The sequence below is a fragment of the Lynx rufus genome, unplaced genomic scaffold, assembly GCF_022079265.1.
Source record: "Lynx rufus isolate CCGP_SWC_20201006 ecotype Redwood Valley unplaced genomic scaffold, mLynRuf1.p SCAF_7, whole genome shotgun sequence".
NCBI classification, from domain to species: Eukaryota; Metazoa; Chordata; class Mammalia; order Carnivora; family Felidae; genus Lynx; species Lynx rufus.
The window spans coordinates 66,488,282-66,501,055 of NW_025814889.1; the positions used below are offsets into that span (position 1 = coordinate 66,488,282).

General features: G+C 34.9%; 1 protein-coding gene across 1 annotated transcript in view; it reads right to left on the reverse strand.

The window, feature by feature from the left end:
- CPNE8 (copine 8) overlaps positions 1-12,774 on the reverse strand; it is a 232,642-nt gene that overhangs the window by 94,598 nt on the left and 125,270 nt on the right. The gene's annotated exons all lie outside the window — the stretch shown is intronic.

The following is a 12,774-nucleotide window of genomic DNA, read 5'->3' on the forward strand; positions in this document are numbered from 1 at the left end:
CTTGGTATTTAGAATCGTGGAGAAAATAATAGGTGACCAATGCATATCAGTAAATCCTATTGCATAAATGATCAGCATCATTACTATCAGAATCTTTTCATCACTCACAACTAGAAGTTTCATTTAATTGAAAGACTTTTATGACCAGCTCTGTAGAATTTTCCCTCAAAACTCTCAGTAGGTAAGCACATATACTTCCACTGTGTAAAAGAGATCTTTTAGGTAGATGTTTCTCCCGTTTATACCTTTGATTTATATTCCAGCATCTCTCCCATCCCCTAGTCTCATATTTCTAATAGCCTGATATACATTCTCCCCTGTGATATATAACTTTAAAAAAGAATTGGGGATGAAAAAAAAAAGAAATAGAATGAAAAAAGCAATCTTGGGGGGAGAGCAAGCAAAGCCAGGTCTTCAAAATATATGTATCTGTTAGGAAGAGAGAGCTGGGTATTGTAGAAGAGAGCACAACAGAATTAGGTTGATGTGATCTGAATGTTTTTGCTCCTCTGGCATGAGGCCATCATGAGTTCTAATACTGTTTGAATGAGACCATTCTCTAGGTTTACATTTGGGAGTCTCTCATCAAAACTAAGCAAAAGCTTCATCAAAAAAAAAGCTTATGCACAGTTAAGGAAACAGTCAACAAAACTAAAAGGCAACCTGTGGAATGGAAGAAGATATTTGCAAATGACATATCTGATAAAGGGTTAGAATCCAAAATATATACAGAATTTATAAAACAACACCCCAAAAACAAAAAATCCAATTTAAAAATGGGCAGAAGACATGAATACATATTTCTCCAAAGAAGACACCCAGATGGCCAACATCACTCATCATCAGGGAAATACAAATCAAAACTACAATGAGACATCACCCCACACCTATCAGAATGGCTGAAATCAACAACCCAAGAAATGACAGGTGTTGGTGAGGATGTGGAGAAAGGGGTACCCTCTTGCACTGTTGGTGGGAATGCAAACTGGTGCAGCCACTCTGGAAAATAGTATGGGGTTTTCTCAAGAAGTTAAAAACAGAACTATCCTACAATCTACCAATTGTACTACTAAGTATTTACCCAAAGAATACAAAAATACTAATTCAAAGGGATACATGCACCCCGATGTTTATAGCAGCATTATCTACAATAGCCAAATTATAGAATCAGCCCCATTGTCCATCAACTGATGAATGGATAAAGTGGATGTAGTATATAAACACAATGGAATATCACTCAGCCATAGAAAAGAATGAAATCTTGACCATAGATCGAGCTAGAGAGTTATTATTAAGCTAGGCAAAATAAGTCAGAGAAACACAAATACATATGATTTCACTCACGTGGAATTTCAGAAACAAAACAAATGAGCAAAGGAGAAAAAGGAGAGAGAGAGAGGCCAACCAAGAAACAGATATTTAATTATAGAGAACAAACTGATGGTTACCAGAATGGAGGTGGGTGGGAGGATGGTTAAATAGGTGATGGGGATTAAGAAGGGCACTTGTGATGAACACTAAGTATTATATGGAAGTCTTGAATTGCTGTATTGTATACTTGAAATTAATATTACGCTGTATATCAATGAACTGGAATTTGAATAAAAACTTTAAGAAAAAAGCTAATAAAAAAGTTTAAATTCACCAAGTCCAAAATCAGGTTCATCGTAGCTACCTCAATTTCCACAAACTGACAAGTTAGCAACCCCCTATTTCCATCAGTGATGTGCATATTTCATTCTCAACTACATTCAGAATAGGAGATCTGTGTTTTACTTCAGTCTTCAACTGTAACCATCCAGCAGCTACAAACTTATATACCCCATTTCCTTAACACTGGCTCTAGTATCTAGCTTCATTTTGTATAAAGAACTGAAAAGCTCACAAACCATGCAATCTGAAGCAAAAAACTTAACCTCAATTCATTTATCAGCAAAACTAGGAAGATAATAAATAATACCTATTGGATTCTTATAAGGATCGAATGAGAAAGTGGTGAAAAACACTTTTGTAAACTGCAAAGCTCTATGCATATTCAAAATGTAATTTAGTTGTTTTTCACGGCAAGGGTTTTATGATTTTTTATTGCCTTTAATGCCAACCTAATATAAGTTTCATTACTATCCCAATAACCTCCTTAACCTCTAAACTAGTTTTTATACTTCTGTGTCTCCCTGATTCCAAATCATTCTGCAAATATTTTCCCATATCTCTCATAGTGCTAGAATGTCCTTGGTTCATTATTCAGTAACAAAATCTCTTAATGACTCCAAAGTTCCAATGGAATTCAGAAAATACTCTCCAGTCTATCAGAAGCCTTCCATCATATGGTCCTGACCTACCTTTGTATATGTATCTGTATTTCCCATTAATTCCCTCTAATACATTATAACATACTCACAATCACAAGTCCAAAACAAAATCCTTTACTTAATGGGTTCACAAAATCCCTTCTTTTAAAATCCTTACTCTCCTTTCAGATAAATCACCTATCATACTTTGTCATGAGCACATCTTGGCACTTCTGCTCGGATATGAACTTGTCTTTCTCTAAAATTTAACAACACATTATACCTTTCTCAAGGAACACGCCCTGCCTAGTATTTTGCTCCTAGAATGGTACTGTACATTCTGCAAGACCATATGGGCTGTGAATCATTTTTTAATTAGCCTGTAGTAACTAGGATAGCAATCTGCACTTTATAGATGCTCAAGAAAGCATTCGTCCTATTTAATTGTGTTGATATTCAGTTCCTAATCTCAGGGGAAAAAATAATGATTTCATAAGTAAGGTTTTTGTAGTTTTAGTTTTTAATTTTCCCATTTCTAACAGATTGAGTGAGTTTCTAAAAATGGTTCTCAACTCAAATCTGAGTTAGGCTGACCTGGGGAGTTTTTTCAAACAATTCATGTTTAGACTGTATCCCAAGCCTACTGAACCAGTATCTGTATCTGGAGAGGTATTATGTTAAGGAAAAGTGCTTCAAGTTGCATCTCCAGCTGCTGCAAATGGTCTACAATGTTTCTGGCAATAAATGAAAAAACACATTTTACTCTTGATTACAGGAAAACCTCAAGGTTTTCTATCTTATAGAATGGAGATGACACTTGAGATTATAGAGATGTGCAAGATATTCTTCAATATAAGCAAAAAGAAAACCTGTTTGAAAATGAATGAAAAATCTTTTGGGATACACATGATAAAAATACCTGAAGTCACAAATATGTTAATTTTAAAACTTTTTTTAATTTTTATTTATTTTTGAGAGAGAGAAACAGAATGTGAGCAGGGGAGGGGCAGAGAGAGAGGGAGACACAGAATCTGAAGCAGGCTCCATGCTCCGAGCTGTCAGCACAGAGCCTGATGCAGGGCTTGAACCCACAAACGCTGAGATCATGACCTGAGCTGAAGTCAGACACTTAACCAACTGAGCCACCCAAGCGCCCCACAAATATGTTAACTTCGTAGTGAAAAACAATTACCATGAATGGGAAGAAGAGGTAGGGCTTTGTGTTCTTCTTTTGGAAAATTCAACACATTTTTCATGCATGTTATAATATAAATAGGCTGTATTTTTGCAGACTAAAATTACAAATTGCAAAATAGTCTGAAGGATGGCATGAGATGATAATAAAAGTGACAAAAAGAAACAATGTTGTGTTGCTTCAGAGCTGAATGACTGAATATCTTGTCTATACAAGTGTCCATCAATTGAAATGGTATTTAAAACTCTGCTTCCTTTCATTAGGAGACTGTTCTTTGGCTAAAACCATCTATATAAGAAATTATTCCTGAATGTTTTAAATATAATAGAAACAGAAAGGTTTTAATTTTAAGGACAAAAACTAAGAACCCATGGAGATGCTAACAGGAACCTGAATCACAACCTTCTGAGGTAAAGCAGGTGGCACCTTAATTTTCATGGAGAATAAAGTGCAATTAAAGGTTTCCTTTTTGTTATTGCTCAATATTAAAATAGGATCTAGAATTCTACATTTGGAAAACACTGATTGAATTTGCATAGGATTTAGATGGTTTTGTCTCTTCAACTAATAAGAGTGCAATACATATTAATTTAATGAATGAAAAAATTAAGATAAATCACATGTAATATAAACAAATCTCACAAACTTAATGTTGAGGGAAGCCAGACACAAAAGAGTACCTACTACTTAATTCCTTTTGTATAATTCAGAAACAGGCAACACTGAAGTATGTTAACAAAAGTCAGGAAGGTGGTTAACTAGAAGGAGGGGAAATAATGAATGGAAGAGGGAAGAGGAAGGCTTCTGCAGTGCTGGTAAAGCTGTTTCTTTCTTTCTTTTTTTAAAATTTTTTTTTTAACATTCATTACTTTTTTAGAGACAAAGTGTGAGTGAGGGAGGGAGACACAGAATCTAAAGCAGGCTCTGAGCTGTCAACACAGAGCCCGATGTGGGGTTGGAACTCAAGGACCGCGAGATGATGACCTGAGCGGAAGTCACTTAACCGACTGAGCCACCCAGGAGCCCCAGTGGTAAAGCTGTTTCTTGATGTGGGTGCTGAATATACTGTATTGAATGCTGTATTCAAATTTGTGAAAACTCATTGAGCTGTATATTTATGATGTGTGCACTTTTCTATACTACATTAACGTTGAATTAAAGTTTATTTTACACCTCCTGCTCTGTGCTGACAGATCAGAGCCTGGAGCCTGCTTTGGATTCTGTGTCTTCCTCTCTCTGCCTCTCCCCTGCTCACACTCTGTCTCTCTCTGTCTCTCAAAAAATAAATAAATAAAATAAAATGTTAAAAAGTTTATTTTAAAAAAGGACCCTTTAGCTCCATCTCTTATTATGTTTGGAAAGACCTTCCAAATTCAGAGATTACTTTGTAGTCTTCTATTTTCTTTTCTTTGTGTTTTATTCTTTTCATTTATGTGGCTATTTTTTGGTCAATGGTATGAGTTTTAATTAATTCTTAATTAAACTTAAATCTTACACATAAATTATTTCAAATCATGTAAAATGCTCAATTGGTTATTTTCCAATCTGTCATTCTTGCTATTCTCATTCTAAATTAAAACTTGACTGGCCTTGAAAACACAGGCTTCTTTCCCAGCAGGTCTGAACCTGACTTATTGTAGAATATTGGGTCCTGAGAGTTATAGATCTTACTACTAAATCATGTTGATAAGCCAAAGTAAAAAGTAACATTTTCAGGTAATTTGAGTTCTTTTCCTGTGATGTAGGGGAGCGACATTTACCACTCCAAAATGTGTCTCTTTAAAGTTTTATCCATGTAAGTAATCTCTACACCCAAAATGGGCTCAAATTTACAACCCCAAGATCAAGAGTCGTATGCTCCTCTAACTGAGCCAGCCAACCTCCCCCAAAATGTGCCTCTTTTGCATGTGGATTATTTTATGCTGATTATTTTTAAGAAACAGAAGGCTTGGAAGAACCTTTGACCTTCCACCTAATTGCCTAACAGAATTTAGATAAAGGACCAACTCCAGGAAGGGAACTATCACCATAGATTACTATACTATGAACTAGGTATAGTAAGCAGGGAGGTAAACCCCCTATAAAACTCCTATGGTGAACAGACCTATCGAAGTCTGTTTGTCAAAATTCCTCCTGTGTCCCAATTATTTCTGTAGGGCCCAGCAAACATTTCTTACCAAACACTTATTCTTTTTTTTATCTTCCTGTGAATAAATCTTCTTTCCCTTTGAAGTCCCAGATCTCTACCCATTTCTCCTTAACTCTGAATGGGATATAAGCCTCAATTGCCTAGCTGCCTCTGGCCCTTATAGTCTTTATGGCACTCCCATATATATGTAATTAAGTTTGATTTTCTCTTGTTAATCTGTCTTATGCCAATTTAAATCTTAGACCAGCTGAAAGATTCTTGAAAGATAAAGGAAAATTTTTCCTTCCCAACAATGTCAATGAGTTAATCCTAATTCAGCAATGGTGGCATTGAGATACAAAATCACTTGTTTTGAAAACACAGACTTGTAACCCACATCTTTTCTGACACACATTTATAAAACCTCAGCTCCACCCATTTTCCCTCTTTCCAGAGTTTGCCAGAATGTTCTGTGCTATTCTCAACAGTTCTCTACAAATTCCCGTTCTTCTTTTTTCTAGAACTATATAAATCCTATGACTAAAAATTCTGTTTCTCCACTACTATGATTCAGGATTTCTTTTGTTCCAATTCCTTTTCTCTTTCCCTAAACTGCACTGTAAAAACTTTTTCTACTGTACTGTTGCTTTCTTTACTATTCTTTCAGTATCCATAGACTTAAAAACAAATTATTCCCATCACAATGTTGAATTATGATACTGTTGCCAAAATAAATACCAATTTTAGCCTTGTAACAAATATTTACACTCTTTTCATAAATATCCACATTTATTTCACCTTTTAACCTTGTGGAAACTAAAAAATTATAGAACTATATAGGAAAATCATGAATTCACATTAATTACAATAATGGCATGATTTCATTACTTATTTCTTAGATATGCTGGACTTGGCAAATGACTGGAAATGGTAGCTGAGAGCAAGGGAGGAGTCAATATCATGTTTCAAGTCTGCAAGCCTGGGATTATGATAATGTCTGGAGATGACACTCGAGAGTGAAATCCAGTAGAGTCCAAGTAAATGTAAAAATATAAAAACATTTGTCTACTTACCCACTGTTCAGAGTGAGTCTACTCTAAACCTCTTTGTCTACTCTTCACAATTCAATCTCTTATGAGCCTTTCCTACTACTCCAGTTTCCAAGGACCTTCCCTAAGGCTCCCCAGGTCACCCTATAATCCAACAATTAAACAGTTGACCCTGGCAAAGAAAAGGGTTTCCAGGGACCTATTTTAATTGCACAGCTGTCATCTATTTTGATGGTTGATAAACATTTTGAATATCACCCCTGGTAATCTCACAATAAAATAAAACCTATGAGAGGAAAGGCAGATTTAGCGGTGAAGCTGAAGATTAATTCACATTGGACATAGTTAAATAGACTCAGTTTCTTTGTTAAATAAAAAAAAAAATCGAAGGTGTCTACAAATAGTTTTTAAAAAGTGAGAAAATGACAGCTGAATTAATTACTGCCTGAAGTTTCAACTAAAGAGATATATTCGCTAACATCATTCAAGATAATTTCATAATTTCAAGTAAAGGGCAGAAATGAGAAGATAAATAACCATCACTGATAGAGGATTGTGTGTTTATCAGAAAGACAACAGTTATTTCAAATACTCTCTTCTGTAACATTGAAATAACACAAGAAGCTACTCCATTAAAGACACTGTAACTTACATTGTGGGAAACAGTAAGACAAAATACAGTTCTTAACCTCAGGGAGTTTACAATTTAATATGACAGCTAAAGCAGAAACAAAATTTCAGCATAAATCATAATATGCTAGATATGCTAATTAGCATTCCTAAATGGTAAACACAATACACAAAAGAGAGGGATTAAATGAATTTAGATGTATAGGAAAAGCTTTCAGACAATTTGAGACTATTTAACTTGGGTTGAGGGGCATCTGGGTAGCTCAGTCAGTCAAGCATCTGACTTAGGCTCAGGTCATGATCTCAGCGTTCATGGGTTGGAACCCCACGTTGGGCTCTGTGCTGACAGCTCAGAGCCTGGAACCTGCTTCAGAGTCTTTGTCTCCCTCTCTCTCTGCCCCTCCCCTGCTCATGCTCTGTCTCTCCTTCAAAATTAAATGAACATTTAAAAAAAATTTTTTTTTAATTTAAATTGGACCAGAACAGAAAACCAACAGGCAAAAATTAACACAGAAATGGAAGGACATACAAAACACATTAAAGAAAATTAAAATATTCTTGTATAAAGATTAGAATTGTGTATTTCCACTAGCCTGACAAATTGTTAAGCACATAATAAATGCTCAATAACAATTTCTTCCAAAATTAGTTAATAGAATTTCTATTGGGACATAGAGACATACAAAAATGATTACCACCTTAGATATCATCATATACATAATTAAATCAGTCTTTAATGAGGGTAAGAATTATAGATTGGAGGGAAAAGGGGACAAAACCCCACAAACTATATGTGAGGAAAATCATTACCTAAATTCGTAGGAGGTGGAGGAACAAAAGGTATGGCAGTAAACAACACGTAGATTATGAAATTCCATTTATCTACATTTTTAAAAAGTCTCCAAGGAGTGGAGGTGTTGGAACAAGAAAAGAAAAGTGAATACACATTTAGGACATTCAGGGTTAACTGCAAGCAATCAGACAGCTATTGTTAGGGAAAGTTTAATTAGAGTAAGTGAGAAGATTTTAAATAAATGAAAAAACTACAAAAGGTTTGCACGTGCTTCTCCTAAATGAGTTATAAATGCCTCAGACAACTTACAAGTAAATTCTTGAGTGGGGCACTGGACCGAGAATGACTGTTATTTGACACCACGATGATGCATAATTGCAGAACTAAAACATCAAGTGTGTTTATCAACTATCTTCAAAGGGAACAGACTAGAAAATGATAGATAGCACTTACATGGTATTTCCCAGATAAATGAAGTTTGCACTTATTCTAAGTGTCACTATTTAAAACGACTACATTAGACACCATGCAGAGTGCTAATAAAACCTTTACTCTCCTTGTTCAGCACATTTCAAGAGTCAAATTTTATGACTGGCAGCTCACTAGTTCAGCCTTTTCATGAAGTCATCTTCGAGAGATAGCGATCTACTCGGTGGCCCATTTACAATCAGTCCCACATCAGAGCCACGAGGTTTTAACGCAGAGCTGTTCTGTGAACGCTCCCTGAATTTTAAACGAGCCACAAAGTCAGCTGAAGCTACTTCAAGCAATTGAAGCTTTTCAAAGATACTACCACTGATTGCTTTGTAACCCAGACAAGTCAGTTTCTCAGCACTTCAGCTTTTCAATTGTTAAAATGAGGTTTTAAATATTCTTCCTTCACATCACTTGACGAAATGGTGGGGATTATGGAGACGATTTTAGTAAAGTGGTTTTAACTTGTTGAAAATTGGTACATTTACACTGATTATTCATACTAAGGTCAAGCAATGTCTCTGCACTCAGACCACTGCCAAGGTGTTTAAATAGAAAAGGACAAGTGACTATATTTCTTCTGTTGCAAATTGGCTCAGGCTACCCATTTTAATGTCAACTGGTTACTTGCGCAACAGCATTGCCACATTTTTGTAGGCATCAGGGTGCACGAGATGTTTGTTACAGAATTAATCTCAAGTTGATGAATTACGTTAAACATACCATTAGATTTCTGACCCCAAATCACACCACTTCGTGAAGTTCCTAATCTGCGAATACAATTATCACCTCGATTATCTGAAGCACCCTAGCTAGTAAAACAAAACGTGATTGTAAGCAAGTAACACCGTCAAGCATTGTTCACTTAAATTCTTGACTGAAATATTCTCTCTGAACTGACAGATCAGGTTACTTTATGGGTTACCTATGGTTAAATTCATACACAAAATAATATAGATATCTGAACAGTTTTCCCCCACTTTGTAAGGGGACACTCAAAACTATGACATACAGACAAATAAAACTGATTTAAAAATAAAACAAAGAGCTGATATAAAGTTACTTAAGATGTATATTATATGGGTTTAATTAAACTTTACATGGTGCTATCCGGTATGACAGTTGCCAACCAGATGTTGCAATAGGGCACTTGGAATATAGTCAGTCTGAATGAGGTATGCTGCAAGCGTCAATAACATACCGGATTTCAAAGACTTAGTATAAAAAATGTAAAATGTCTCATTACTAATTATATTGATATTGATTCTATATTAAAATAATATTTTGCATATATAGAATTAAATAAAATATATTATTACATCATTTTCATTGGTTTATTTTTAGTTTTCAATGTTGCTACTAGAGAATTTTAAATTACATATGTGATTTGCATTATATTTATACGGGACAATGCTGATATAGCTGTCAAAAACAGGTGAGAGGAATCCACTGAGTAAATAATCTTTTTTCTAAATAGAGGAAACAAAAGTTCTCAACCTAGTACAGAATTTAAAAATTGATACATGTACATGATTCGTGACAAATACTAAAGACAACAGGAAACAGTTTCTGCTGATAATTACATTGTATCATGAAATATAATGAATGTCAAATCATGTTCACCCTGATTTCAGGAAAGAACATCTACATTGGGAAATTATGTCAGATAAAATGTGTGTAGAAAGTATAATAACCATGTTATCATAAGCATATGTAACCACAAGCTGGAATATCAACTTGTAGAACAATCTACACAGTGACTACTACACATTATAAAACTAGTATCTGGATTCTATGGCTTTTAGGCATTATTGTTATTAGAGACTAATGTGCCTTTCAAATTTCATCAATCATATTTATTTAGAAGAAAGACTTATCAAAAATTATTTAATTATTTTAATTTTGCTTTTTATATGTCATTCTCAAACATCATTTTGCTAACACTGAAAAGCTAATTACTATACCCGGGTCATAGAAAATTATGCACTGAAGTTTCTTAGATTAAAATATGGATCTATATTCTGGATTAAAGAAAGAGCATTTTGACCCGTTAAAAAATTATTAAACCAGTTATAAAATTATAATACACTCCTGCAATTATTCTGCTAATCATATAATTCATTTCCAAGGAATGTTCAAAGTTCCCCCTAACAATCCTTCCCCTGCCACCTTCATCCCCTTTTTATTGTCAGACAGTCTTACTCCTGAGAGTTCTTTTGAACATGCTGTTAATGATGGTATATGGAGGTGGAATTTAAAATTGAATCAACATGGGATCCACTACCACCAATAGGTGAAGATCCAATGACAAGATGAGTTCATCAAATTTCAACACCTAAATGTTTTCTTTCCATCTAAATTCATGTCTCAAAAGTAAATCATTGTATATCAAAAAAAAAAAAAAACAAAACCCTAATCTAATGACCCAAATGCTTCACTTCCTTTAACTACATTCTATAATCCCCCCATCTTTCTATTTCTACTCTCCCTCATGCACTTGTTCTCACTCAAGCTCTTATTCTCATAATCTAAGACAGCTCGTTTATACAATTGGATAGCTATCAAGATTCTTTCAAAATCTGAAATACTCATTTACCTCTCCTAACTTCCTGTTACATAAGACTTGCTACCTAGGAATGCTTCATCCACCTCTCTGAGTAATATAAAATGTTAGGTAATGGCATACTTATGTTAAAACGTTTCTTAAATAGTACTTGCATTCTTCTTCATTACAACATTATCAATTGCCAAAGAATCATAGAGTAAGACCAATGTCCAGGTTGAAGGCTTTTATTTATATGCCACGATTTGTAATTATAATGTTAGAGAAATACAGTGTATTATTTATGAGTGAACTGTTGGATGAAGAACACTGCCAGGGTTCAAGTCCTGGCTCCACCATTTGTTACTTGTGTGACCTAGGCACATTACTTCTTTGCCTTGATTTTTTTTATCTGTAAAATAGTATTAATACACTACCTATCTCTTACTGTGAAAATTAAATAAGGAATAACATGAAAAATGCTGAGAGAATACCTGGCATATTAAAAATATTCAATAAATCATATGCTCAAAACTCCAATATCAAAAAAGAAAGAAAAATGATAATTAAATTCCAAGGTAATTCCGATCTCCAAAACTATTCAAAATTTTTGTGGCTCAGAAGTAGACTGGAAGACAGAAGGAGAGTCATAAAATCTCACTTTTCAAAGCAGGACAATAAAACATCTACAATGTTTGCAAATTTTAGATTAAAGGTCATAGATGCAAATGAAATCTGAATTTATACACTTCATTTCAAAGTGTTCAAATTAAAATTTCCCTAATTTCCTAATAGAGAAAGGCCACCATTGTTGCATTCTCAATTAAAATTTAAAACAGGGTATGATATAAAGCATAAAGTCCTGCTTTACTCAGATTGGCATTATTTCTTCTATTTATTCTGAGGTGCAAAACTCATTTTCTCAGTGAATAAAGTTTAATGAAGCAATGGAGCGAGCATATGTCTCTATGAGAAAACAATGTTTTCTACTGAGATTTCTCCAGAATTCATGTAGAAATTGATTATCTTTCAGAGTAACTTTAGGGTTGCCTGGGTGGCTCAGTCAGTTAAGCATCCAACTCTGGACTTCGGCTCAGGTCATGATCTTGCAGTTTGTGAGTTCGAGCCTCCCCCCCCCCCCCCAATTGGGCTCTACGCTGACAGTACAGAGCCTTCTTGGGATTCTCTCTCTCTCCTTCTCTCTCTGCCCCTCCCTCACTTGTGCTCTCTCTCTTTCAAAAATAAATAAAGAAACTTAAAAAGGAGTAACTTCAAATGGTGTTAGGATGCTTTAGCACAGTCATGCTTGAGATACCACTTGAAGAATGAAACTAATTATTTGGTGAGAGATGAAGTGTGGGATAGTATCTTCACCTCTCTCTCCATCCCCCCTTATCAGTCCACAAAAAGGAGAAAATACTAGTTGGGCCAAATTCCACGTCACCAATTGGACCATGTATGCAAATGAATGGATGGGGGTGGGGGAGAGGGGAAAATGGGTGATGGGCAATGAGGAGGGCACTTGTCAGGATGAGCACTGGGTGTTGTATGGAAGCCAATTCGATAATAAATTATATTTAAAAAAAAAAAAAGCAATGACCTAGGGCAAAGTGAGATGTGAGCATTTCTGGGTCCCTTGGCTTAACATCATTTAAAACCACATCAGTATTGG